This window comes from Etheostoma spectabile, chromosome 14 (genome assembly GCF_008692095.1).
Source record: "Etheostoma spectabile isolate EspeVRDwgs_2016 chromosome 14, UIUC_Espe_1.0, whole genome shotgun sequence".
NCBI classification, from domain to species: domain Eukaryota; kingdom Metazoa; phylum Chordata; class Actinopteri; order Perciformes; family Percidae; genus Etheostoma; species Etheostoma spectabile.
The window spans coordinates 10,210,937-10,236,725 of NC_045746.1; the positions used below are offsets into that span (position 1 = coordinate 10,210,937).

Consider the following 25,789-nt stretch of genomic DNA (forward strand, 5'->3'; position numbering starts at 1 on the left):
GTTTCCTATCTTTTTATGTTCCCTCTGTACGCACTTTTGTAACCACAGAGAGGAAGGAAGTAGTGGCTCGGTAAGTTGACTAAACAAAGTAAAGGACTCTGTCTATGTCAAAATATTCAAAAAAACTACAATTACAAGTGGTCTCCTTTTCTGTGGTGAAGGTGGAGGGGCTATCTAAGGCAGCTCTAATCAAAAGCTGTCTCCCAGAGTCATGCACCAAACATCTTTTGCCAAAGGGACCAAGATGAAGGTTCAACCTAGAGGATCAGGGTCGTCAGAAAGTGTCCTTTAGCTTTGCACAGACCAAGAAGCCCATGCAGAGAGTGTTCTTCATCCTGCCAGTCCTGACAAGTCTGTTGCTGAGCCTAACGCTGCCTTGTCAACAGTCAACCTCAGAATAGAAGGGCAGAAAACAGACAGCAAAATTGAGCAAAAAACAAGACACCCAGGTGCAAAACACGTGGCAGAGACACCTTCTCAAACACCATTCCCAGCCACTAAACTGAAAACGGTCTAGCAAAGATGGCATTTCAAGAAGCAAAAAAAAAAATCTAAGGTCTCTTGACGAAGAGAGACCAAAACTGTTGTGCCAGAGGAGCCGCACTTCTCCGAAGTTGCAAGGATCCACCGGGAAAACAACAAGTGGAGCTGAATTTCCAAACCCCAGCCTCAGAATGTGTCAATGTATGCCCCTTGATAAGTCCCACTTGAAAGCCCCTGAGACAAGGTAACCTTAGACTCAAGAAGCCAACTGCCCTCAGGAAAGATTGGAGATGAGAGTTCCAGCAGGCTGGCAGGGATAATAACGGTAGACAAAAGGAAAACCAGGTCCCGTCTGAAAGTGTCCCATGGCCTCAGAATTGATGGAGATAATGCCAGATGTCTTCAGTCACAACTCAAAAAAATTGACTCCAGAAGTAAGACAAACTCTGACAGCAGAAACACAGAGGTAAAAAAGTTCTTCCTCTGGGTCACAGTGGAGGAAAGGAAAAAAAGTTCCTCTAAGCGGTCAGAGAAAAGGAAAGCTATTCTAGTTACACAAACAAGACCTGATCTAGCACACACCCTTACGCGTCATCTCGGATCGGACAAGATCGCGAAGGTTTCCAGATCTGATCACGGGTCTATGATCAAGAGGGTACTCGAATCATAGTTCCTCTCACGCCAGATAAAGAGAGATCCCGAGTGACAAGAGGGATCACGCTCCGAAAGGTCTACGATCATGATTCTGACGGAGATACACGGAGTTCTCCACGAGATGAGAGAAGACGTTCTCGCTCTCGCACTGACAGAACTCGGGACAGTTCTGCTCTGGGTGACATAGGAAGACCAGGACAAGGACAATTGACTCCAGTAGATTTATCCGCCCATTTAAGTTCACATAAAGAGTCAAAAAGCATCCTTCTACTCAAAGTCTGGAAATACCTTCTAAATCTGCAGATTGCCTCACTCTTCAGAGATGGATAAAAGAACACAATCGTCAAAGTCTGAAAGGAACTCAAAAGCGAGATTTAGACTCTGATTCCCTGCGCAAATGTTCTCCTGATCTGGACTCGAGTTAAAGTAAATCTAGCAGCCATTTACAAGTCAGAGACCACCAGCAAATCCTCTTCTTCCAGTAGCATACCCTCCATCAAGATATGAAAAACGGCAAAAAAGCAGCTCTAGTGACTCCGAGGCAGATCATAAGGAAAATCACAGGCTCTGACAAAAGCTCTGCCTACGAGGAGATTGTAAAAACTCTCTAAAGAATCCAGTAGACCAAGACTCAAAGCAGATGACCCCTTCTAGATCTTCTGTGACAACCAGCGGGATGGATAGACAATCAAAATGACCTAATTTCACAGACCTGCAAAAGCACATCATGTGCAAACACATAGATCGTTATTATCAGAGTGTGAAATGAAAAATAGATTCCCAACAATGGTGGAAATGAACATACAAGTATGTGGGACTTTAAAGACAGCGTAATGCACTAATAAGAGGTTGCAAGAAGTGTCTCTAAGGGTAAAAGGAAACCAAATCAGATCTTGAATTGAGGACTCAACTATAACCTCAAGTGAAAGCCGAAAGCATGGATATGCGCCCTGGAAACTTGACCAATGCAAAAGAAACAGGCTTCATTTATTATCAACCACTCGTGAAATCAAATACGATGGTTTACTTCATGCAGTAGTAATGATCGTAGAATGTTGCGGCCAGGACAAGACAGAGGTTGACTGTTACCAGGGGAAAAAGTCCTTACTTGACAAAGCAAGATACCTATCCACCCATGTGTTGAGCAAACACTAAACCAGAGATTGTCAGGTTTTGACGTCGAAACGTTGTTGGAACAAAATCGGATTCATCCTTGTCTTTGATTCGAAGATCAGCTGACAAGTGAGCAGAAAAATATGGATCCTGTTAAAAAGAACGCAGTACTACTAAAAAAAGTCTCGATGGGATATTGTGGGCAAGACACCTCAGAGGTGATAATCACAGGGACACTTTATGCAGAGAGTAAGGCCTATGTTAAAAAAGTGATCTCTGATCAAAAAAATTGGATTTTTCTAAAGGAAGTTGCAAAAAGACTCTGACATTAAGATCCTTGACACAAAGAAATGAAAACACATTCCAACTGGTGACGCAGACGGAATATCCCTACAAAGGAAGTTGTCTCAGACAGCACATCCATGACCTATGAATACAACGACCAAAGTGAGCCTACAAGCAGGCACAGCATGACCACTGTGACTTAAAAAATAAGTGTTGTTCACCCAAAAAACCAACACAGATGAGCCTCTGCGTGACTGATGCTTCAGAGGTTGGGCAAGCTGCAAAATATGCAGAGTGGGAATGGCGATCATGAGAAAAATCCAAGGGCCGCATTAACAAGAGAAGTTGAGTAAGAGACACAACATCAGGAGGAGATTAGGAGGCCAAGAGTGAAGTTAGTGATAGTGACAATTGGAGTATGACATGATTGTGGCGAGGCTATAAAACGAGTGCACTCCGTGGTGGTGGTGCCAAAGAATTCTTCCCTAAACAATGGATACACAGAACCACAAGGCCTTCCTCATGGCAAGGCTAATGAATAGTCAGAACGACGAATGTGAATATCATTGTCCACAACAAAGGCACGGGAGAGTCCTTCCACATTCTTGGAGAACACTGTCCTTGTGTGGATAAGAGTATACCATAGCAGCGTGTTGTGTCAATCCCAGGTAATAGATTGATAGCACCAGTCACTTGGAGGGTTCAGCTCCATCGTGCAACAGCCTTACATGGCTGGTCATCTCGGACCCATTGGAAGTGCCATAGATCTGCCAACAGCCTGGGATAATGCCCAGACAGTGTGCGCAAAGGGCCACAAACAGCTATAAGTAGTAGCAGAAGTTGATCATGTACTTCCCATACCAACATGCTGATTCTCAATACTGACAAATCAATGACAAAAATGGATTCAGCTCTGGGTTGGAATCTTTTTGCATTGGAACAACACAGTAGTACAGTACCCAGCAGCTGATAGCAGTCACGGGCCACATCTACCAAACCACTAAAATGACTTCGAACCTATCCTAAGGAAAACTGGAGCACAGGCAGAGTAATGACACCTGGAAAACCACCAATCCCAAACAAACAGCCTAGCGGACGCCCTTACTCATGTGATGAACATTACAGGATTGCAGGGGAAAGCCATCCTGACTCCCTAACTAATGACCATGTGGACTACGGGGGATAAAGACTATTGAGCTAGTAAAACAGCAGGCAGTGAATGCAGCTGGAACTAACGCGCCTGGTCATCAAGCTTTGTACAGGGCATGAAATAAGCAGCAACAGCAGGGCTATGACTGTGCCTGACTACTAGAGAAAGGGACAATTCCAGACCCCTTAGAGGCCGGGGCCCTCCAAGAAAAGCTGGCCAGGAGATGAGTCAGATTCAGACAATGAATGGCAGAAGCTGGGCCTGCAGGCAAGAGGGAGGCGTCAAGGAGATGTGACGTGTCTAAGAAACTCATGTCCAACCGGGTCTGGTTGCAACGTACATTACGCAATCTGGAGAATTTTCAGTGCTAATAAATGGAAAGAGTTTGCCAGGTCTAAGAAGATGACCCCTTACTTTGACCTTAATTGGGGACCTATACGACTGAGAGGTAGTTAGGGATTTAGCCTCATTAGGAAGAAAAACATAATGGTTGTACAAAAAAAACCTCATAAACAACATTTAAGTGGTTTCATACTGAAAGGTTTCAAAGTTTTTTTGCAGAGAAAAAAGAGCAAAATCTCATGAGATATCAAAAGAATGCAATGTGATGCCCAGTGCTGCCAGGAAAGGCGTTGCAGAGGAGTATTAGCAGCGGGGAAGATGTTAACACGGCTGTGAGATTGAGGGTAAGTGAAGAACAACAAAGTTCTTTTATATATATATATAATATATAGATATATATAATATATATTATATATATATATATATATTTTTATATATATTATATATCTTATATACTATTAATATATACAGGGTTTGCAGGATCCGGGTTTGGAAAATCCTGGAAAAACAAAAAAAAGTTTTTGAATTGGTAGTAGTAAAACCATTGCGCAAATTTGTGTAAAAAGGTAGACAAATACTGTTCAAAATACTTTCATCAGATTTTCAACACCCTCACCAATGTGAGCTTAAAAATATGAATATTAGCACAGGGGTAAATAAGCTGGTCATAAGGTCAGTACAAAATTATGCTTTTTACCATCTAAATGCAGAAAATTTAACAAAAATTAAGCCTGGTACGTCATGTTATTTTGCAATTAAAATTTCAAGGAGCATGCCTATTTATGAACACGTCTGATTTTGTATTTTCCCAAGATCCCACGGTGCCGAATGGAGGCTATGCTCTAATCGACGCGTCAGATGAACAACGATGCAGGACTTTGAGTTATCCTCACAGAAGACAGGGCTGGGGTCGACGGGCAGCTAGAGACTGCGGCCCGTAAGCCCTCTTGAATCTTTCAATACAACAGGGTCCCGAACCTGGGGTTTTAAATGAATAATTTTATTATATAGGTAGTATATTTTACAGTTCTTTCTCTGGTCCCCCATTCACTCAATATTTCCACAATGGATGGTAGTTAGAACCTCTCATTTCCATGGAAGTTAGTTTGAGCAACATTAGATAGATATGATTGCTATTTCAAGTGTAACTAAAAAGAGGTAGGAGAAGCATGTTTGAAGGCAGAGGCAAGAATACAGCACATTGACAATAATTATATCCGTTGTACATTTCTGAAGGCAATGGTTAATTCACCATCAATCTAAATGGGGACTGTAAACTAAAACAAGACAGCAGATTGTAGTTCTGTATTGATCACTAGCCTTTATCAGTAATCCAGTTAAAATGGAGTAAATTGTGAAACAAAATTACGCGGCAGGTCAAATTTAGCGTGTCCATAAAGTACTGCATGTGCCCGTAAATCTTTCAGTTAGGGTACAGTGCCTCCTTGTTAAAAAAATAAAAAAAAAAAAAGTTGGTCTGGAGTACCATACAAAAAAATTTTATTTTTAGCATTATCTTCTCTATTGTATTATAGTATAATTTTGATGCTATCTTCAGAAACACTTTTGGACTGGAATACTGCGGAGAGGTATTCGACCACAAGGTATTCAAACAAGGGTGAAAGAATATGATCCATAAGAACATCCACTACTACTTCATGCTCTAAGGAATAAGAGGTAAATATTATATGGACACCATTGCAATTATGTTAATATTTATACACTGCAGTCTGGTTTAAGATTCAGGAAACTGGTTGAATAGTTCACATGGCATTATGTCTTCAGACATTGATGCAACGCTGAAGGTATGCTCTTCGGTTTAGAACCATATTGCGACGCCCAACTGTGAGACCCAAAAAGGGGACGTGGAAACTAAATAATACTTTTCATGTTAACCTTGCTGAAAGCTGACTTACCGATGATGATTTTTATCCCCTTTCAGTGGATGTCAATGGCCAGATTAGAGTTGGTTCGTCACCTCCAAGGTGGTCCTGCAGGGAACTGAATGACGTTTGATTACAGTTCCAGAGATCTGGGTACTGTTCTCTGCGTTATTTCTTGATCATACTTGTATTTTGTCAATGATTGTGTGTGCATGTCTGAAAAACGTATGTGTTCTGTTGTGGTAGTTTACCATTACATATGTTCATAAGGGTTGGATGATAACCTTTGAAATGGTTTAGTGGTGGGACATTTTTTTTGTTTATTGTTTTATAGCAAAAGAAGCACAGAACTGCTTCGGTGCGCCCCTAGCTGAGAGGCTTCCTGGGGGGGGAGAACCGGTTAGGTGTTTTCGGGCAGCTGGGGGAAGATGAAGAAAGACCGCGGCGAAAAGAGTGCTCCACCACGGTCAGTTCTTCAGTTATATAAGAAACTGGTCTTGTCATTGTTTTCCATGTGGATGCCAGTAAGTTGTGGGGCACACTTGAACATGAGATTCACGGACCCACAATCGTTTAATGAATCTGCTAAAGTTATATTTCAATTAGGTTTAGGTTACTTGGGTTAGCCATAATTGCTGGTTAGCCTACGTATTTTATGGATTACAGCCAAAAGGATTCTACGCCAATTTCTTACAAGTAAAATGTGTTGATTGATGATGACATCACTTCCTGCCTTCCGCAGGTGATGAGGAGCTTGAGGCAGTACTGGAGATGGGAAGGCCGGTATGATGAGAACAGGTGGTGTCTCTCTGCAGAATAATGGTCGATAGTTGGAAACCAGGATACAGAAACTCACCGTCTCAAGATCATTACAAGTATGACGGAATGATTGATGCATTTTTGTTTATTGTTGTAGTTATCATTTTGCACTACGTAATATGGATGAATATGTTGTGTTGCACCGGTACTAAAATCCATCATGCCCTAAAGCAGTTCTGGACCATCTGGATTGTCTTTGTGGATCTAATGGTGGAACTTTCTGAAGTAAAGGAACAGTGTCAATAACATCAAGCTGCAGTTAGAGGGGTGCCTATGCAATTGCTTGCATTACAGTTCATAAAGTTGTGACTGAAGGAACAGGGAAATTTCAAATCTCAGAGCTGCACTGGCATAGAGACAGACCTTTCTGTTTGATTGCTAAGAACTAGGATTCTGTACAGATTATGAAGGGACCTGGGTGTGATGCCCATCTCTACTAAGAACATGTTGGGAGGAGCGCAGAGTCCTTAACCGTCATCCAGCGATGGGCCAAGACCAAAAAAACTATGCCTACCCTGCGGAGAGGTGGGCTACTCTAGTGAGAACAACCCCCCGGGGCTCAAACACCCTCAAACACTCCTGATGGGGCCTCCACCAAACTGGGACCAGATATTGGATGGTGGACACCTCCAAACCTGCTGTGTACGTCGCCTGAAAATCATCAGTGAAACAGGTCTAGACAGCGCACTCTCGGATGCTAGCAAAGCTTGGGTAAGGAGAAGAGGAGGACGATGAGCGGAGAAGAAGAAGAATCCTCACAGGCCAGGACTTCCTGATGGCAAACCGTTGAAGGAAGAGCCGGTGGTGAAGCTGCAGATCCATGAAAGAAACAATGGAAGAGCGCTTAGAGAGGAGGGTCAGTCAAAGGGGAGGAAGAGGAAGAGACTAGAATGAGTTCAGCAGTCAACACCAGCCTCAAATTGAGGAGGTAAAAGAAAAATGGATTTGGAGAAGGAGTTGAGAGGAAGGATGACCACAAATGAGGTTCATACGGATAAACCCCCCTTGGGGAAGGGACCTAAGAGCCTTGTCAAGAACGGAGAGTGGGGAGGAGCAGGACCATCAGGAACAGTGACAGGAAAGGCGGAAACTAGAAGGGCATCAGCCCAGGGTTCAAGTTCCGAGTCCAGAGATTCAGTCCATCCAAACAGATGTGTGCTGATCTTCCATCGAGCTGCCTTTAGAAAATATGGAGGCCCAGGCAGAGACACAACTGAGGCTGAGAAACCGCCTCCTGGGGCAAGGGGGGGGGAGGCGCCACCTGATGAATCTACCATTGATGCTCCCACAGCTTGAGACCCCGATCTGGGCCCAGTATGCCCTCGGAGGTCATAGTGACAACCATGGGATCCATAGTGAGAGGAACTCACTTCAGGTATGAAGAGAAGGTGTCTCAGAGGTGGAGAGTGAGAGGATCAGGGCCCCCACTCAATGCTTGGACATATGGCATGGCGCAGGCTTTGGAAGGGAAGGATCTGAAGGAAACTCAACCTGATTCGCTTTTCAAAGCTGATGTTTGCAAAACATGCTTGAAAATATAATATAATTATATTAAAAAATATGTAAGGTGAATAGTATTGTATTTTGGTGGGGGGGGGGGGGGGGAAGTCTGAAGTCAAAGTTGTGCTTGTCTTCAGGAGGTCACAGAATACCAAAGACGAGGTCAGGTGGAAAAAGGAAGCAAATGGTAAGTTTAGTCCAATGCGTTTTTTGTTTGTTTTTTTTGGCCTAAAAATCTTTGCCATATGATGTTGGCTTATTCAATTTTCCACAGATCGCAGCCGAGGATGAGACACAGCTTTGACGACACGCACCACTTCTGGTAGCCGAGAGCGTGAGAAGGGAGCGGGAGAGGGAACGGACAGAGACCGCGATGATGAAAGGATCGAGACTGGGAGAGGGGACAGGGAGAGAGGGACAGGGAGAGGGACAGGGAGGAGAGGGACAGAGACGCGCAGAGAACGTGACAGAGACCGTGACGAGGTCTTGCCAAAAGCCCACAAGTAGCACTGAGAGACGGAGGAGACGCTCCACTTCACCACTTCATCCTACGAGAGGAAGCGTGCGCACGAGGAACGGTAATAATTCTTCGTGAGGGGGGAACAATGTAAAGAATGTATTCAAGAATAGTGTACGCTTTGTCGGACTGTTTATCATAGTTCAGCAACTGTGGTCTTATTCTCTGGATTTTTTTAAGGTTGATCCTATAACAGCAGCAAGACACGGAGGAGTGGTGGAAAGGATCGCAACAAGTTGTCAAAAAGAGGAGCGACGAAAAGCTGTCCCTTGACCGCAGGAGGTTGCCCAGCGGGAAGCCCACGAACAACAACAACAAACAGCAGCTGCCCCCCCCCAGCCCAGCAGCGCAGTTCAAAACGAGTGCCGCCTTATGAATGCTGCTTGGCCCTTATGCCTCCAGCCCTGGCTTCATCAACTACCCTCAGGGATATCCCATTCAGACCTTTGTGGATCCCACAACCCAATGCATGCAAACAGTACTGCTACCACTACCCTCCGGGTGAGCCCACCATGAACTATGAAGAGACACCTCCCATGCGTCTTATATCAGACCTCCGGACTGTCTCTCCAGCCCACACCCCTTCCCAGCCACTCAGTCTCAATCTATATCAGCACATCACCACAACCGGACATCGCCACTGGCAACCCCCAAAGTAGGCCCAGCCAACTGTAAGCAACTCAGGAACAGGCGTAGCTGTGCCTCCCCTCTGTACCCGCCCAGGCGGCCCCTCAGGTACACGGCCAGCAGAGCTACATACACTCTCTGGGATCCCACACTCAGAGGCAGTGGACTGTGCAGACTTCAGCCTGGACAGCAGTACGCAACGCTCCCCACAGGACTCAGACTCACAGACAGCCATCCTATACCAGGGGCAACCATGCCAAACATCTACAGATCCCCACAGCCTACACACAGGCCAAACCATCCCATCATACAGGTAGGGTGCCCTTCCTGGGGCTGATTCCTCAGTGATATTTCTGTACTTGTCTAATTTTTTTTTGAGTATATAAGGCTTCAAATGGCATAGATGCACATATTAGACCTATTACCAGGTGGAAAATGTATTTTAACGTAACAATTAAAAAGTTTGGGTTGGGACAAAATAAGTTTACTGTAATTGTAGGTAATATTAATTTTGCCCAAAACAATTTTTGTTTTAGCAAAAAAAAAAAAGGAATGTGTTGGAGAAAAGGATTATATTATCTCAGCTCAACAATTCCTAGCAATCAATGTTGTTTATGGCCTCAAACCTTAATCCATTTTGCGTATTAACCCTCTAAATTAAAAACTCCAATTCATTGCAGACATGCGCAAACAACGGTAACCCGATTTCTGATTGTCCATAGTGGAATGATTTGGTGTTGCATTAGGAGTTAATACTGAACCCACAGCCAGCTACCTGCACGGCAGCCTGTGTATACTGGCCGATCAGCAGGGATGGTGGTGCGCAGGGAGGCACAGTCACCAACATAGTCACAGCCAAATGTCCAACAGGTAATGCAACACATCTTTGTCTAAATTCCCTAACAGGACTATTCACACCGGTCATGGAAATGATATTAGTAAAGGAAAGCTTTTTTTGCGCATGAGGTCACATTTATAGAGGCATGTTTAGAATGATGCAACAGTTTTAAGTCCTTGGGATATTCAGAAATCTCTATTATTCTTTTGTAATTTGAAGAAAAGCTGTCTCAGTGTAGGCCACAAGGGGGTTAGTAGACATCTAAATATGCAGCCCCAAGTAGTTTGTACAGTTAAGTGGGCTTGTATGATGGTAATATGGTGCAAAATGTGAGTATTTGTTTTTGTGTTGATTTGACGAATTAGTGTCAGTGTTGAACATAAAATCTGATTGTATTTAAAATTAGCACAAATTTGCAGTATCATTGGTCTTCTGAGAATCAAATCCACACAGTTGTAATTTTTTTCTCTGTAAACTAAAAATCAGACTACAGTTGTGTGAACAAATATCTACGAGTGCAAATTTAAATTATTTTTTTTTAAAAGCTCGCGGTGTTTTTTGGTGTGACTTTAAAATTCAGATCAGTGTGCAATTTTAACATACAAAGTCAGATTATATTCTATGAGTTCGCACATTTTGCCACCAATATTGACCTTCATAGTCTGTCTCAATATGAAAAAAGTAAATTAAGATGGGAAATAAAGAAAGAACAATCAAAGAAAAAGGGCTAAATGGGACCTCATCTGTGAATGAGAATCAAAAGCAATCATATATGCTTCAGTTATAAATGCAGCGTAAAGCCCATGAGACAGAGGGGGTCTGATCGCGCCCAAGTGAATCAGGTCTTTCTCTTGCAAATACAAATGAGGGTACTTCAAAGTGAAAAATAAATGACAGGGATTTGTCTGCAATGATTATTTGCCTTTTCTGGCATCTACAGGAAAATGATTGTACCCAACAATGTGATAGGACTGCCTCCCCTCTCCCCCAAACCCAACAAACTATCGTCATACCCTACCAACTGGAAAAAGTGGCCCGGGGAACCCTGATAGCAAGATCGAATACTACCATATTGTTCACCAAGGTGGGATTGTTGTGGTGTCGTTGAAGTGCAGCGGTGTGCCGCTTAGAACCCCCTGCATGCCTTGTATTCTGAAATCACTTCCCACTACACAATAGGCAAAAACACCAGTGGGCCACTCCAACCTGGGAGGATGTAGTGACAAACCACTAGTGTGGCATGAATCTGAGATGGACCCTTTGGAACACCCACCTTATGATGAGAATCATTCAAGGTGAGCTTTAGCAGATGTGTCAAAGTGTGCTATAAAAGGTAAATAAGTGTAGCAGTTTTTTTGTTTCTTAATAGTAGCTATATACGTGAACAGGCAGGATATGGATGGATTCCTCTTCATTTTTTGTTTGCTTTCCAAAAGTGTGTGTGCTTAATGCAGAACATATTAAGTGTTGTTCCTGGAGTTAATTGAAGATGTGCATAGTGATTATTTCAGCTGTATCTCAATGAGGTTAAAAGAAAAAAAACCTAAGCACGACCTCTATTCAGGGAGTGGTATGTTTGCCGATGATCCTCCTCGCAAAGGCTTCACGACATGGAGGACAGGATTTAAAGATGAGATTCCACTCACTCAACCCCATGTTAGCTGTCTTGTCCTTAGGGGAGAGAGGCGCAGCTCATCTCTTCGTCCTCTGCCTCGCTTGTTTTACCTCTTAATTTTATCATGAACTTGAGGATAATAAGAATACATCTGAAGCTAGTGTTCTTAGTGGTTTACGTTGTAAGTGTCCTTTGTCCTATGTACGGGGTAAAAAAAAAAAAAAAAAAAAAAGGAAACTGAGATGGGTAGTGGAACGTTTCCCACCAAGAAAAAGCTACAAGGTCATGGAACATTCCCGATGTGTTTCCCGACATTGGTGGCCGCGTCCAGCCATTAAAACTATAGCACACGCTCGGCATGTAGTGTCTGATATCTCTGTCTCTGGATTCCCCAACCGGCACTCTGTGAGTCCTTGAGGCTTGCTTTGATCGTCACACTTTGTGAAGATCAAAAAACACTTTGGCTTTTAAACAATACTTGTGTGTGGACTTTTTTTTAGAATAAGAGGACAACTTTGTGTTTCAAAAAAAATACCTTTGTATGTGGGACTTTGCCTTTAGACTGCAGGCCAAGGGCTCAACAATGGGAGAGGACATTGTGTTTGCAAACATCTCTTCTATTGTGTATTTCCAGTTCTCAACAAAGACAGCTGAGCAGACACTTCAGTGAGCTGCTCTTTAAAAAGGTAAGAGACATTTCGCAAAGAGGTGAGCAGCATTGTTTGCAGCAGTGTCTGTAACTCAGATGTTTAATGTTACAAAAGTCTTCTAGATACACATGCAGTTCATTTGTATACAGCTCTCATTGTGTAACTGTAACCCAGCTGTGTTAAAGGATGGAATCCTCAAGATATATAGAGATACTATAACCTATACTTGTTTCATTGAGAGCTTTTCAGAGAAAATATTAAAATGGCAACCCTCAATTGCTTCTCGCATCGTTGTAATATTGCCTTACAATATTAATATCGTACAAGATACAGAATCAAAAATAGCCGGATATTTTACTAACACTAGATTGCATTATGGTTGGTAACATGATGGAATGATCTTAGCAATGAAATGAGGACCAAAATAAGTTAAAAAGTATTTTACACTGGAAGGAACTCTCACAGGACACTAATTTCGCATGCGGACCCGTAGGAGTTAAACGCGCTCGAATGGGAGGGGGTAGAAAGAATTCAGTGGTGTCATATACAAGTTTACTGCTAGATAGGGAAATCTTACAACAATGTTACCTAAACATATTCGATTCATACATTTTTAACAAGTATTTTTATATATGTGTGTTTATGTCACATCCGAGTCCCGTTCAAGTGCAATGTTTAAATCCTTTGCGGAAGCAAGACTGCAAACTTGGAAGTTATCCAGCAATCACAAGAAGATTTCAAACACCTTGGCTAGGAAGGTAAGATTAAACAATAGATGTTCAAAATGTGTGTTAGAAGCTTGTAAACCTCTCTTGGCCTCTATGTTGGTCAGAGAACACGAAAGTATTGGTAGAGCTTTAACTAAAAGGCAAAAGTTTTCAAAATTTCATCCAAACCAAAACTAAATAAGTGAGCTCCACAAATTCTTTGCTAGTCAAAGTTGGATTGTGCCTTGGAAGAGAGATGAATACATGTACATGTAAACTATTTCTCCCCTCTTTTATTTTTTTATTTTTACTCATTCCTTTCTAAAAAGATATGGTCAGCCAGTGGTTCTTCAAAAGGCGTCCGCGGGTTTTTCCATGGTCCCGGTGGGCCCGTGCTTGTTGCATGTAGGGAGTGGTTGACTGAGGGCCCACTCGGAAACCACCCTGAGTCTGAGGACATGAGCACAATAAACAGAAATACTAGTTGGCTTCCAGTCATTTAGAGATTGCATTGTCTGCCAAAATGTGAAGGGCAAAGTCACTAAAAGAGAATTAACAATCCAACCACTCTACCACAAATTACATTGTAATTAAATAATTTTTGTAGTCTGGGGACGGAAGCAGTTAACTCGTTCCTTATCTATGCCCATCCTTCTAGCTCACTCAGGAGTTATGAATAAGGAGTTGAAAGCTTGCACTAATCCACGAGGACCTTGAGGTAACGAGAATGTGAAAGCACAAAGCAAAGGAGTACACAAGAAGTACATGCAGAGATTGGCACTGGTACAGGCCCAAGGAGGGACACAGAGGTGTGCTAGCTTAGAGGCCCCCAGATGTACACTGTCCTGCGTTAAACAAGGACGAAGCACAGCTTGCCTTTTCCATCAATTTGTAATGCATGTACGTAATGGCCCAGGCCGAGCAGCGTAGTAATTTTCTAACCACACGTATTGATGACTAAAAAATGGACTGCTGCCCAAGAAGCTCTCCGGCCCGTGGATTGCGAGTGAGATACGTGATACTGACGGAGGATTTGAGGTCGCAGAACGACCCAAAACTTGCAGTTGCGTGTTCTCGAGAAGTGGACCTGCGGGGTGCTACGAGAATGTTTTCACGAAGTTTGTTTGATTTTAGGCATGTTTTCTCCATTTTCTGGCTCTTAAAGGTTCCCGAGCTGATACCTCAATTCCACTTTTTAAACTGCTTCTAACATGAATGTGGATTCTCTACAGAAGCAGCTTTGGTGTCATATTATCCGAATTTGCTTTGTTACTTTCATTGTAAAAAATGGATCAATGACAGAAAGAACAGTACAGTGCTTTTTCCCCCTCACCACTTTATTTTTTTTCTTGGCACGCTTCAACCCCCAGCCACTGACTGTATTTGTGCTGCTTTTAACTAGGCTGGGAGGTCCAAGCTTTCCACTCCTCAAACCTGCCGTCTTACACACAAAGATTTTGGAGCCTCTGTTGTTTTATGAATGCATGAGTAGGATGACGGTCAGAGTGTATCCTTAAAGGAAATTCCTATGTTTTTCCAGTAGGCCTGGTTCAAGTAATCTGCCCACACGGGGATGAGCTTTACTTACAGTACCTTGGGGATCAGCCAATACCAGCAGGTTGGCTAGGTGATCAAAGTATTTTATGAAGTTGTGTATAAATACCGGGAGCAGCCAGGGTTTGAATGCTATGTTTGATGTTCGTTTAGCCATTTCCTGCCACTCTTTCCTCTCCAACATTGTTTGCCCTGTTTCTTTAATACAGGAATAATGCTAAAAGAAGGTTGTAGCATTGCAGTTTTACCGTTTCTAAACATCTTTGTGTTCTGGTTCTTCTAATGGTCCTAGTTAGATCAAACACTCTTGATAGTCTTGCTCCAACCCTGTAACTCATAATTTTCAGAGGGATTTTAAGGTTGTCAAGGTTAGTTTCAGAAGCATTAGGTCCTGGGTTTGTGAGCTATTAATTGCATTAAACAAGTTTCAACATATTATGTACATTGCTTTATACGGTGAATATATTGAATAAAAGTTTAGGGAATGTTATAAAGCAGAACCTTGGTAAAGGACTATCATTTCATGATTGAAAGGTAAATAAAGTGTAAAATTACCAAAAAACTGTATGCAGGAGAGTGGGTCAGGGAGCCCATCCTCACGAGCTCAGCCTCCTAATGCAGTTCCAACATCAGTCTGTCAAAACTTAGGACCACGCTGACTCACCTCCTTTGATTTCAGTGGTGGGGGAGATCCTTTTTTTTTGTTTATTATTTTTATATGTACAAAGTAGTTCCACCCTACTCTACTGTAAGTTATGTTGTAAGCACATTGGTCATACGGGAGTGTACAAACATTGAAAGATAATAAACCTTTTGTAAAATGATATCCATTCCCTGCTTTGCAGTTGGAGTGGGTTCACTTGGGTCTCAGTTAAATAGACTCACACAGATCTAAAGCAAATGTGTGGACCTCCTTACATGAGTGACCTGGAGTGCCACACCCTATCCTATTTTAGTTTGCTCCCTCTTCTAATAGGGCGCACATGGAGAGTGCCAGTACAGGCGCACACGACAGTGTTGAGCCAGATGTTGGGGCCCCAGTCAAGAACATCTAAAGGATCGACTGCCTTAAGTCAAGACGTTTAGTGTGCTCTAATATGGGAGACCGTGACGAAGTGAGAGCAGCGATGCTGTGCTTTCTCTCTTCTACCCAACCACCCCTCCCAGTGCGCACATTCGCAGCCCCATGCCTGTGGGTCCAGCCACAGTTAAGCGGTCCCGTCTGGAGTTTGTGACGGCCGGTAACGCTTGCCCTAGGCTGGCAAGATGCCTCTCCCACTTAAAACTGACTGCAAAGAGATCTTAACAGATTGAGTGCCAGAGCCAAAGGATGGCAGGTTTGGGACCAGATTGCGCCTCAGAGAGAAATCCTTCCCGAATATTTGAATAAAGAATTTTTTAATTCACCCTCAAACATTAATCTACTTCCTCAAATGATTTTCCTCTTGTGTTTGGATAGGAAATGTGCTTATACACCAAATCCCTTGATAAGAGGTTAATGTATTTGAAAGAGTCTGAATGTCGCCTGTGTAATTTGTCAAGTGGGTTTTATATTGTACTGTAAGGACATACTGTACTATCTTTGGAGTGTGGTTGTGGTCCGTAAGTTTCTATTTCCATTTGGTGAGTTCTTGCTGTTGCCTATGAATTCAAAGACATATAATTAGCATCTCCAAATTACATAAGCAATGCACTGATTTTTTGATAAAACTAATTGTTTAGGGCCAACGGGCGGGACCAAAGGTTAGAGTTACACTCACCACTACTGTGAAGTATGGACCTACAGAGGCATCGTGAATCTTTTGTCATTTTGTACTTCTAACCCTATATATAAACATGAACGCAAGTCGACCTTTTTTTTTATTGTCACCCCATTTATTTCAACCATGTTCCAAGCTATAATTTAGCCGCTACTGCACCCGTTGTAGCTGTCAATTAGTTAAGCTGTCACCTATTCTCCATAGTTTATATTTATCATTAATAGCCACATTTTTTAGGCTGCCGCCTGCTCTCGTCCACTTTACAGGCGAGGCGCAGTTTATCTCGAACGAGCCTCATGACTTTGGCCAGGAAGAGTGCAGTTGCTAGGGCCCAAACAGTCCGGGCCTGATTCAGCCTTTTTTTTATTATTTTGTTTGATATTAGTTGGTGATAGTAATTTCAATAGTTAGTATTTAGTTTTCATGTTTTGTTTATTTTTCAATAAGTCATTTGTGCAACACTGCGTTTCCTTGTGACTGCTGGGGAAATAAATCAAGGCACCAGGTGAAGAACTCCAGAGTCCGGTCCTCCCTCTTCCACTATGGGGCTAAACGTTACAGGCCCTCAGTAATGGCTTTTACTACAACTTCAAGAATCTTCAAGTGGTGGAACAATACTCCACATATAGTCAAGATCTTAACTCCTGTTTGGTATTCGGGTCAAATTGACCCATTTCCACTTTTTACAAGAAGAAAAATGGTAAAAGTTACATTACATACATGGCATCTTGAATGGTACAATGGTAAAAGTTACATTTTTCTACCTGAAAATCAACGGACTTACCTTATTTATACCTTATAAACATGTATTCCTGACTCAATTCAGAATTATTATTAATTATCCTATATATGACCACTTGTGTTTTTTCCATAGTGGATTTTTAACATGAATTTATGACAAAAAACGAACCCCACGTCCATTTCTAATGGTGTTCTAGCACAGACTGATTGCATTCCCTTAACATATGTTATCTCAATTGTTTGAAATTGAGATAAAGACAACGTTCGTTAACCAAAATGCAAACCATTTATGAAAATGTATAGACATTGGCAGGATTTCAATACTTCTATTTTCATTTGGTAGTGGTTCTTCAGACGCAGATGCCTCTGTGGAGATCATTGGTCATCATCAAATAATCGCCTTGTGGGCATGAGAGGGACAGAGTGGCAGGATGGGGGATGGGGGGCTGGGGGGTGGGGGGGGGGTGGAGGAAGCTTGTTTCTGTGGTGGGTTGGGGTTGGGTTGGCGTGAGTGAGAGAGAGGGAGGGAGGGTGTGACGAGGTGGAGACGGAGGAACGGCGGGGGGGGGGGGGGGGGGGGGGTGGCGTGGGACGGGGTTACAGACCTCAAAAGCCGGTGTGGACAGTCTGAAAGCTTTCACAGGGGGGGGGGGGTTATCTTGCTTTTGTAGCGATGCTCACGAGCGTGACCCTCAGACGGAACCCAGATCTCTCTCGCTCCCCCGATTTAGTCGTCCAAGCCGGGGCCCCCCCAAGAGACGGACACCCCCCCCATACACATCACACACCACACAACACACACACACACACAAAACACTGACAGGGTGGCACTAAAGCATACAGTTGACGTTCCTCTCTCCTTTGATGTTCTAGCCCTCCAAAATTCATTTTTCATTTTCTATTACCCTCGTGCTGTCTTCTTCTTCAACCCTTTTGTTGACGCTTTTTATCCATGTTTTTCACTTTTTTCTCTCATTATTATTTATTATTAATTTCCCTTGTTTTCATTCTAACCTTCCATTTGTCAGTTTGACCCATTTTCAAAAAGTTCCTATGTCACAAGTTTGGGTTTCTTTCAACCGCATGGTCACACACATAATAACGTGGATAGTTCCATAAAACCTTATTTACAAGTGAAAAAACGGATGAGTTCATTACTTTCATTGAATGTGGGTGTTTTATTCAATTTTATAGCATTTGAATTTTTTTTTGGAATTTATGAGTTTTAATTTAAGATTTTTACCCAGAAAACCAAAAAAGTCGCGTGGTCGGCAGGAAGAATAACGCAAGGGTTAGACAAATCGCACATCCAATGCACAGGCATGCCATTGAAAAATATATATATATATGTTTTTAAACTCGGGTTTTTCAAAATGGAAATCCAGAACCTTTTCTTCAATGTCCAAAGGGATGAATTAGAACAAATCAATGTCATCGATACGTTTTTTCAAATATAAAAAACATTTCAATATTAATTTTTCAGTGCTGTTAAACGTCAAAGACTATGGCTGCTATTTGCTTCCATAGACTGTCACACTTGTGTGACCTTATGTAATCTATGACATCATCAGATCAAACATAATCCAATGCTTAGTTATACAGCAAAATTGAAGCTCTTTGGTTGTCTTCCCGTTACGACCAGTGAACTGTCCTTCGCCGGCCAAAAACGGAATGAATATTTGTTTGTGTGCTTTTTTCCAGATCGTTTTGTGCTTTTTCCAGTTTATTTTCAACTTTTTCTGATGTTTTTTGTAACTTTTCTTGATGTTTTTGTCTGCTTTTTCAGATTTATTTGTCATTTTTTCTGAGTTTTCTTTGCTTTTTCAGATTTATTTGTCACTTTTCAGATTTTTTGTCACTTTTTCTGGTGTTTTTTGGTCCCTTTTTCTGATGTTTTTGTCGGCTTTTTTCAGATTTATTTGTCACTTTTTTGAGGGTTTGTCACTTTTTCAGATTTATTTGTTCACTTTTCTGATGTTTTTGTCAATTTTTTCAGAGGTGTGTTTTGTTTTGTCGCTTTTCAGTTATAATTTGTCCGTTTTCTGATGTTTTTCTGTTCTGTTTTGTCACTTTCGATGTTTTTGTGCCTTTTTCGATTTTTCATTTTTTTTGTCCACTTTTGCTGATGTTTTGGTTGCTTTTTCAGATTTTTGATTTTTGTCACTTTTTCCCTATGTTTTTGTTGCTTTTTTCGATTTATATTGTCACTTGTTTCTGATTTTTTGTCACTTTTTCTGATGTTTTTGTCGCTTTTTCTGATGGCATTTTCGTCATCGTTTTGTTCTGATGTTTTTGTCGCTTTTAAGATTAGTGTCACTTTGTCTGATGTTTTTGTCGCTTTTCAGATTTATTGTCACTTTTTAGATGTTTTGTCATTTTCTGAGGTTTTTGTCGCTTTTCAGATTTATTTGTCACTTTTTGATTGTGTTTTGGCACTTTTCTGATGTTTTTTGTCCTTTTCTGTTGTTTTTGTCACTTTTTCTGATGCTTTGTCGCTTTTTCAGATTATTCTGTCACTTTTCTGATGGTTTTGTCACTTTTTCACGATGTTTTTGTCACTTTTTCTGATGTTTTTGTTGCTTTTTCAGATTATTTGTCACTTTTTCTGATTTTTGTAACTTTTTCTGATTATTTGTCACTTGTTTCTGATGTTTTTGTCGCTTTTTCAGATTTTATTTGGTCACTTTTTTTGATGTTTTTTGTCACTTTTTACTGATGTTTTTGTCACGTTTCTGATTATTTATTGTCGCTTTTTATTTCTGATGTTTTTGTTTGTTTTTATTGGATTTATTTGTTCACTTTTTCTGAGTGTTTTGTCACTTTTCTGATTTATTGTCACTTTTTTGATGTTTTTGTCGCTTTTTCAAGGGATTTAGTTTGTCACTTTTTTGATGTTTGTCACTTTTTCTGATGTTTTTGTCACTTTTCTTTGATGTTTTTTGTCACTTTTTTCTGATGTTTTTGTCGCTTTTTCAGATTTATTTGTCACTTTTATGAGTTTTGTCGATTTTTGATTTTATTGGTCACTTTTTCTGATGTTTTGGTCGCTTGTCTGATGTTTTTTGGTTTTTCTGATGTTTTGTCGCTTTTTTGCTGTTTTTAGTCGCTTTTCAGATTTATTTGTCACTTTTTCTGATGTTTTTGTCGCTTTTTCAGATTTATTTTCACTTATTTTCTGAGTTTTTGTTCACTTTTTCTGATGTTTTGTCGCTTTTCAGATTTATTTGTCACTTTTTGCTGTTTTTGTCGCTTTTCTGATGTTTTTGTCAACTTGTCTGATGGTTTTTGTCACTTTTTCGGATTTATTTGTCACTTTCTGATGTTTTGTCACTTTGTCTGATGTTTTTGTCACTTTTTCTGATGTTTTTGTCACTTTTTCCAGTCTTGGCGCTTTTTTAAAACCTGAGCTGGTTAATAGCAGGTTTACACTTATTCTTGGAATCATGGTCAACAAAACTCATTTATATCAAATTCTACATACGTTTTTAGTTTAAAAGGCAGAAAGAACGATGAATTTATTCGACTAATAGTTAAGATCAGAGGATGTTGAGTGGATATAGATGGGTAAATGTCAGAGTTTAGTCGGAAGAAAATTCTTTTGAAACAATAAAAATAAAAAATTCAAATGCATAATAAATTAAAAAAAAAAAAAACGTGAAAACTAATCATTAATTTACCTGAAGAATGTATATGGAAGCATCCATGTATTTTTGGGCAATTTGGTTGAAAGAATCCATATGTCTGATATAAAGACTTTTGAAAACGGGTCAGTTGACCCGAGGAAAACACAAAGGGTTACTATATTCCATCAGCCTCAGCTGCACTTGGCGTTTAATGCTAATTAGTCATTGAGCATGCAAACACACACAGCTAACATGGTGAATGTTAGCCACAGCTGCTAACCACATAGCATACCATTGCTTTGGGAGCATGTTAGCATCACACAGCCCCGAGCAGGACTCTATGTCTTGTTATTTGCAGTTTGCAGCGAAGGAGCGCAAGAAATTGTATTAGTTTGACTTTAAGTGGGAGTTTCCGAGTCCCATGATGCTCTATGATGACAGATTCCTCCACCCAAACAAGGATAAAACCCCAGGGCGGCACTGAACCCTCGCCTTTTGTGGACTCTGTGGGCATAAAACGGTCACATGCGAAGATCTGGAATAGCGGTGGCTTACAAAAGCCCTACCTGAGTGTTTACCCTCCTCCGTCTGCCTCCTGTTTACCACTGACTGTGGCTCTGTATGTTAGGGACGCCGACGCACACAAGAGCAGAAGGCAAGAGCGCGAGCTATCGGATTGGAACCCTCCACTGCCAAGAGAAGTAACTTCCTTTTTACGAGCCAATTGAAATTCAGCCACAGGCTATCCATTCTGTCAATGACAAGAGGAGTCAGGGCAACCTCGCAGCCCCCCCCCCCCCAACACTAATAACAATGTAACGGTCAGAGATAGATCAAGCCGAGCGCTGATAGTTAGAGAGGGTCTTTCGGCTCGATAAGTGATTAGGCGGACAATTTTGCTTCATTGTTTTGAGCAGATGCGTTCCCGGGTCAGCTGCGGTCGATCGGAATGGGTTTTCACTCCGTTGACGGAACAAAAGGACCTGCATGGTTGTTTTTTTTCCGCCTGCCATGATCACACACCTAAAGACCCCAAAACACAAAAGAATGGCTTTGTATGCGTGTAGGGGGTGGTAGTAGCTCAGTCCGTATAGGGAGCTGGTTGGGAACCGGAGGGTCGCGTGGTCAAGTCCCCGTACGGACCAGAGTAGGTGGTGGACTGGTGGTGGAGAGGGGCAGGTCACTGCCAAGGTGCTGTTGAGCAAGGCACCGAAACCCCAATGCTCGGGGCGCCTTTCCATGGGCAGCCCCCCCCCCTCCCCTCTGACATCTCTCCATTAGTCATGTGTGTGTAATCAGGCCTGTGTGTATAAACAACAGAGTGAAAGTGTGGTAGTTTCCCTTGTGGGATTAGTAAAGATAATAAATATAAATAAATAAACACAATTAGCCCAGGTACTCCTTGTTACCTGGAGACAGCTTCATTACACACCATCTGAACCAGTCCTTTACTGTGTTCCAGGTATTACCCACTGCCCTATGCATTTGCACACACATGTTTTTGAATCATAGACAAAAGAAAACGGGGATTAGACAACCACTTCTTCTGATGGCCCCAGTTTCCCAGACCGGTCTTTGTTAAGACCAGCACGCCACTGAGGGCCAGTAGAGAGCCTGGATGGAAAGTGCCACATCTCCAGGGTCCACTGTCTGAACTGAAATGATATTACAGTCACAAATTAAACACTGAAGATGTGTCATCAGCTATCGTATCCTATTCACACATAAATCTACAATTGATATGGAAATGTGTCATACTGCAGTACATAACAATCAATACATGTTAGATTTGGAATGTAGTCTGTATTGGATTTCTATTCCCAGAATTGTTATATTTTATTGTCTAGTAGCATGGCTTTACATCTATCGATCTATCTATCTATCTATCTATCTATCTCTCTATCTATCTATCTATCTATCCAGCTCTATCAGCTATATCTATCCAGGAGTTTCCAAACCATCTTATTTCTTATTAACTTATCCATACAAATATTTAAAAAAACACATAAATAATCTACATTCCCTCAACCTAACAAGTCATCTATGTTTAAGCTGTACATACGATCATTATCAATTCATATAGCCCTCCCATACACCTTTAATGAATATGATTGTCATAACTTCCTATAGGAAAGTGAACCAGGGGGGATACCTCAATACCTTCTAGTAGTCTGGACCTAGCCCACACACACCCATGCCAGTAGATCTAATGTGGGATTTATTTTAATGTTTTATTGGGGATACTTACTGGAGGCGCGCGCATTAACACACTAACCAGTAGGCGGCCGCCTCGAACTACGTCCCTTCTGAGCTCACTTCCCCGGCTTGAGCAGGAGCATACCCGTCTCTCACCGCTTTTGTTCTGCATTTTCCCTTCCAGTCAGTGCTGCTGAAAGGAGGGGATAAGCCACTTTGGAAACCACAGGTAGCCCGGAAGCCACATGCGAAGCGCCGTCTGCACAGAGGATACGCGGTGCTCCGTGTTACATAAGAGGACTACTTTTTTTCTATACATGTTGGGCTTTTTCCACGCTTTTTTTGTTGTTGTTGCGCCGAAACGGACTGATTTCTCGTTCTAAACTCAAAATGGAGAACGACGATAAATATCTCCCCGAGCTGCTGGCGGAGAAGGACAGCCCTCGACTCGTCGTTCACGCACGCCATGAAACTTTTGAACGCAGGTAAAGTCCCGACATGGGGGCTGTCTGTTTTGTCTTTCAGAATGTGTGTTGGGTTTAGAGAGGGCGCCATAACACCGTCAACACATAAACGAACGCACACCCAAGCTGTGAGTGCCATGTGTTTGCGGGGGGACGTGGGCTTCCTTTCAACTGCCACAATACCAGTGCTTTTTAGGTGTGTGTGTTTGTGTGTGTAGTGGTTAATTTAAAGATAGCTAGCTAATCATAATTATAGTGTAGGGTTGTAAATAGCCTAAAGCTTCACAACACAGAGGGAGACCCATCTCGATAATGACCACTTTCTCTCGTGCAGATGCGACGCATTGAAGCTCGTTTTTTCAGGGCTCGCGCCGAGTTGAAACTTGACTATTCTAGCTTAGCTAAGGGATTTTCTTGTCCTGTTCGAGTCCCTGTCGATGTCCCTGTCAGGCAGCCTATAAATGTGTGACAGAATCTGCGACTTGGGGGGGGGGGGGTGGGTCCACATCGTTACTTTAAAGCCGAGAAGCGGCCGAGAGGCAGCCTCGTAGCGGTGACAGGGACCCTTCAAGTACCGCTGTCCGTCGGCAACTGTGAAGTGTCCTTGAGCACGAGACTGCAGCTCCGGAGCTGCTGTCTTGTAGCTGTCCCGACAGGGGACACTCGAAAAGACCGCCCCTGGTATGAGATAGTTCCCTGTGGTCGACAGCTAGCACTGAAACATGCCTGTTCCTATTAATGTCCTAACGTTCCATTTGTAAAGGACAGCGGCCCTACAGATGTGAAGAATATTCAAGATATATAGATAGATAGATAGATAGATATTGATCCCCCAAAAATTGTAAAATTACAGTGTTACTGCAGCAAAATCAGTCACACAGCACCAGAATATAAATATGAGATACTAGGTACAATATAACATACATACAATATACATGAAAAAATAAAAATACAAGAGCAGAATTTGAATATATATAATATATTATATGTGTGTATTATATACAAGTCGGGAATACAAAAAGGAGCAACTGCTTACATAGTATGATAAATATGTAGATGAACCAGTTTGTGCAGGTTGCACTTAGTGCAGCATTGTGGTGTCTAGAGCCTTATCTAACTAATGCATGATGCTGTGGGACAAGATACCATAAAGTCACTACTTTCCGGGGCATTACAGTGATGATGCTATAGAAAATGTACACAAAACATCATAAGGACGTCATAAGCTAGCTATTGATGCATAGATCAACTAGGACTGCTCAGAGATTAAGAGCGATTTCCTGTAGCTGGTTCTTATATGCCGCTCCAGTCAGAAGCTCGCGTACCTAGGATGGATCATGGTTAAGCTGGTCTCTTTGTCTAACAGGATGCACCATGATCTAGTCTGCATGGCTGGAAGGAAGTGAGAATGATCTAGAAAGACAAAGTGTGCTGTAGTTGCCACAGTTTGACATCTACTACCGATCTGCAGCTGGTAGACCGCGGTCTAGCTGACATGTTTGCACATCGCACGCTCAGCAGTTGTCACGGCCAGGAGTGAGGAGGTGGTTTGAGATGAAGTGCTGTGATGGGGCGTGGGTTGGAGACTGGTAGCGTGCTGGAGACTAGTAGGTGCTGGAGATACTAGTATGCTGTGGAGATAGTGTGGAGACTAGTAGGTGTGGGACTAGGAGGGCTGGAGACTAGTAGGTGCTGTGTCACATGGATGAGAGGAGCGAAGGGTGGGGAGAAGAGCTGACAGCTGGATGTTTTCAGTTGTGGTTTGGAGTTTAGGTCTATTTTTTTCAAATCAATCTATCATTTCCTTAGTTTTGGAGATCATCACAAGTTCACGGAGGCCGCGAGATGTCTTCATGTGTCTTCTTTATCAGATCAGCACTCAAACCCAAAGATAATCAGTTTCCGATGATAGAATGCAAAAAAAAGCAAATCAAGAAGTTTGGAGAGTCTGTTAGCAGCCTTGCTTGAAAAATGTCTGAAATGATGACTATTATCACAAGTAGTTGCCAGATTTATCTGATTAATTCAGCTCTATTCAGGGTGTTGGTCAAGATCTCAAACATGTGCAAATGAACACATCGACATCTCTCCATTAGTGCATGTGTAGGTACTGAGCATGTGTGTGTGTAATGTGTGTAATAACAACAGAGTGTCATTGTATTCTCCTTGTGGGATTAATAAAGTATACATTATTTTATTATCGTCATCTACTCTTTCATCATCTAGAAGCACTGTTGTTTGAATGATTGTCATTTAAAAAGATGGTTG

The 25,789-nt window shown here is 42.0% G+C and overlaps 1 pseudogene; it reads left to right on the top strand.

Moving 5' to 3' along the window:
- LOC116701998 (histone-lysine N-methyltransferase SETD2-like) overlaps window positions 1-15,792 on the top strand; it is a 20,948-nt pseudogene extending 5,156 nt beyond the window's left edge.
- Window positions 15,793-25,789: the final 9,997 nt, after the last annotated feature.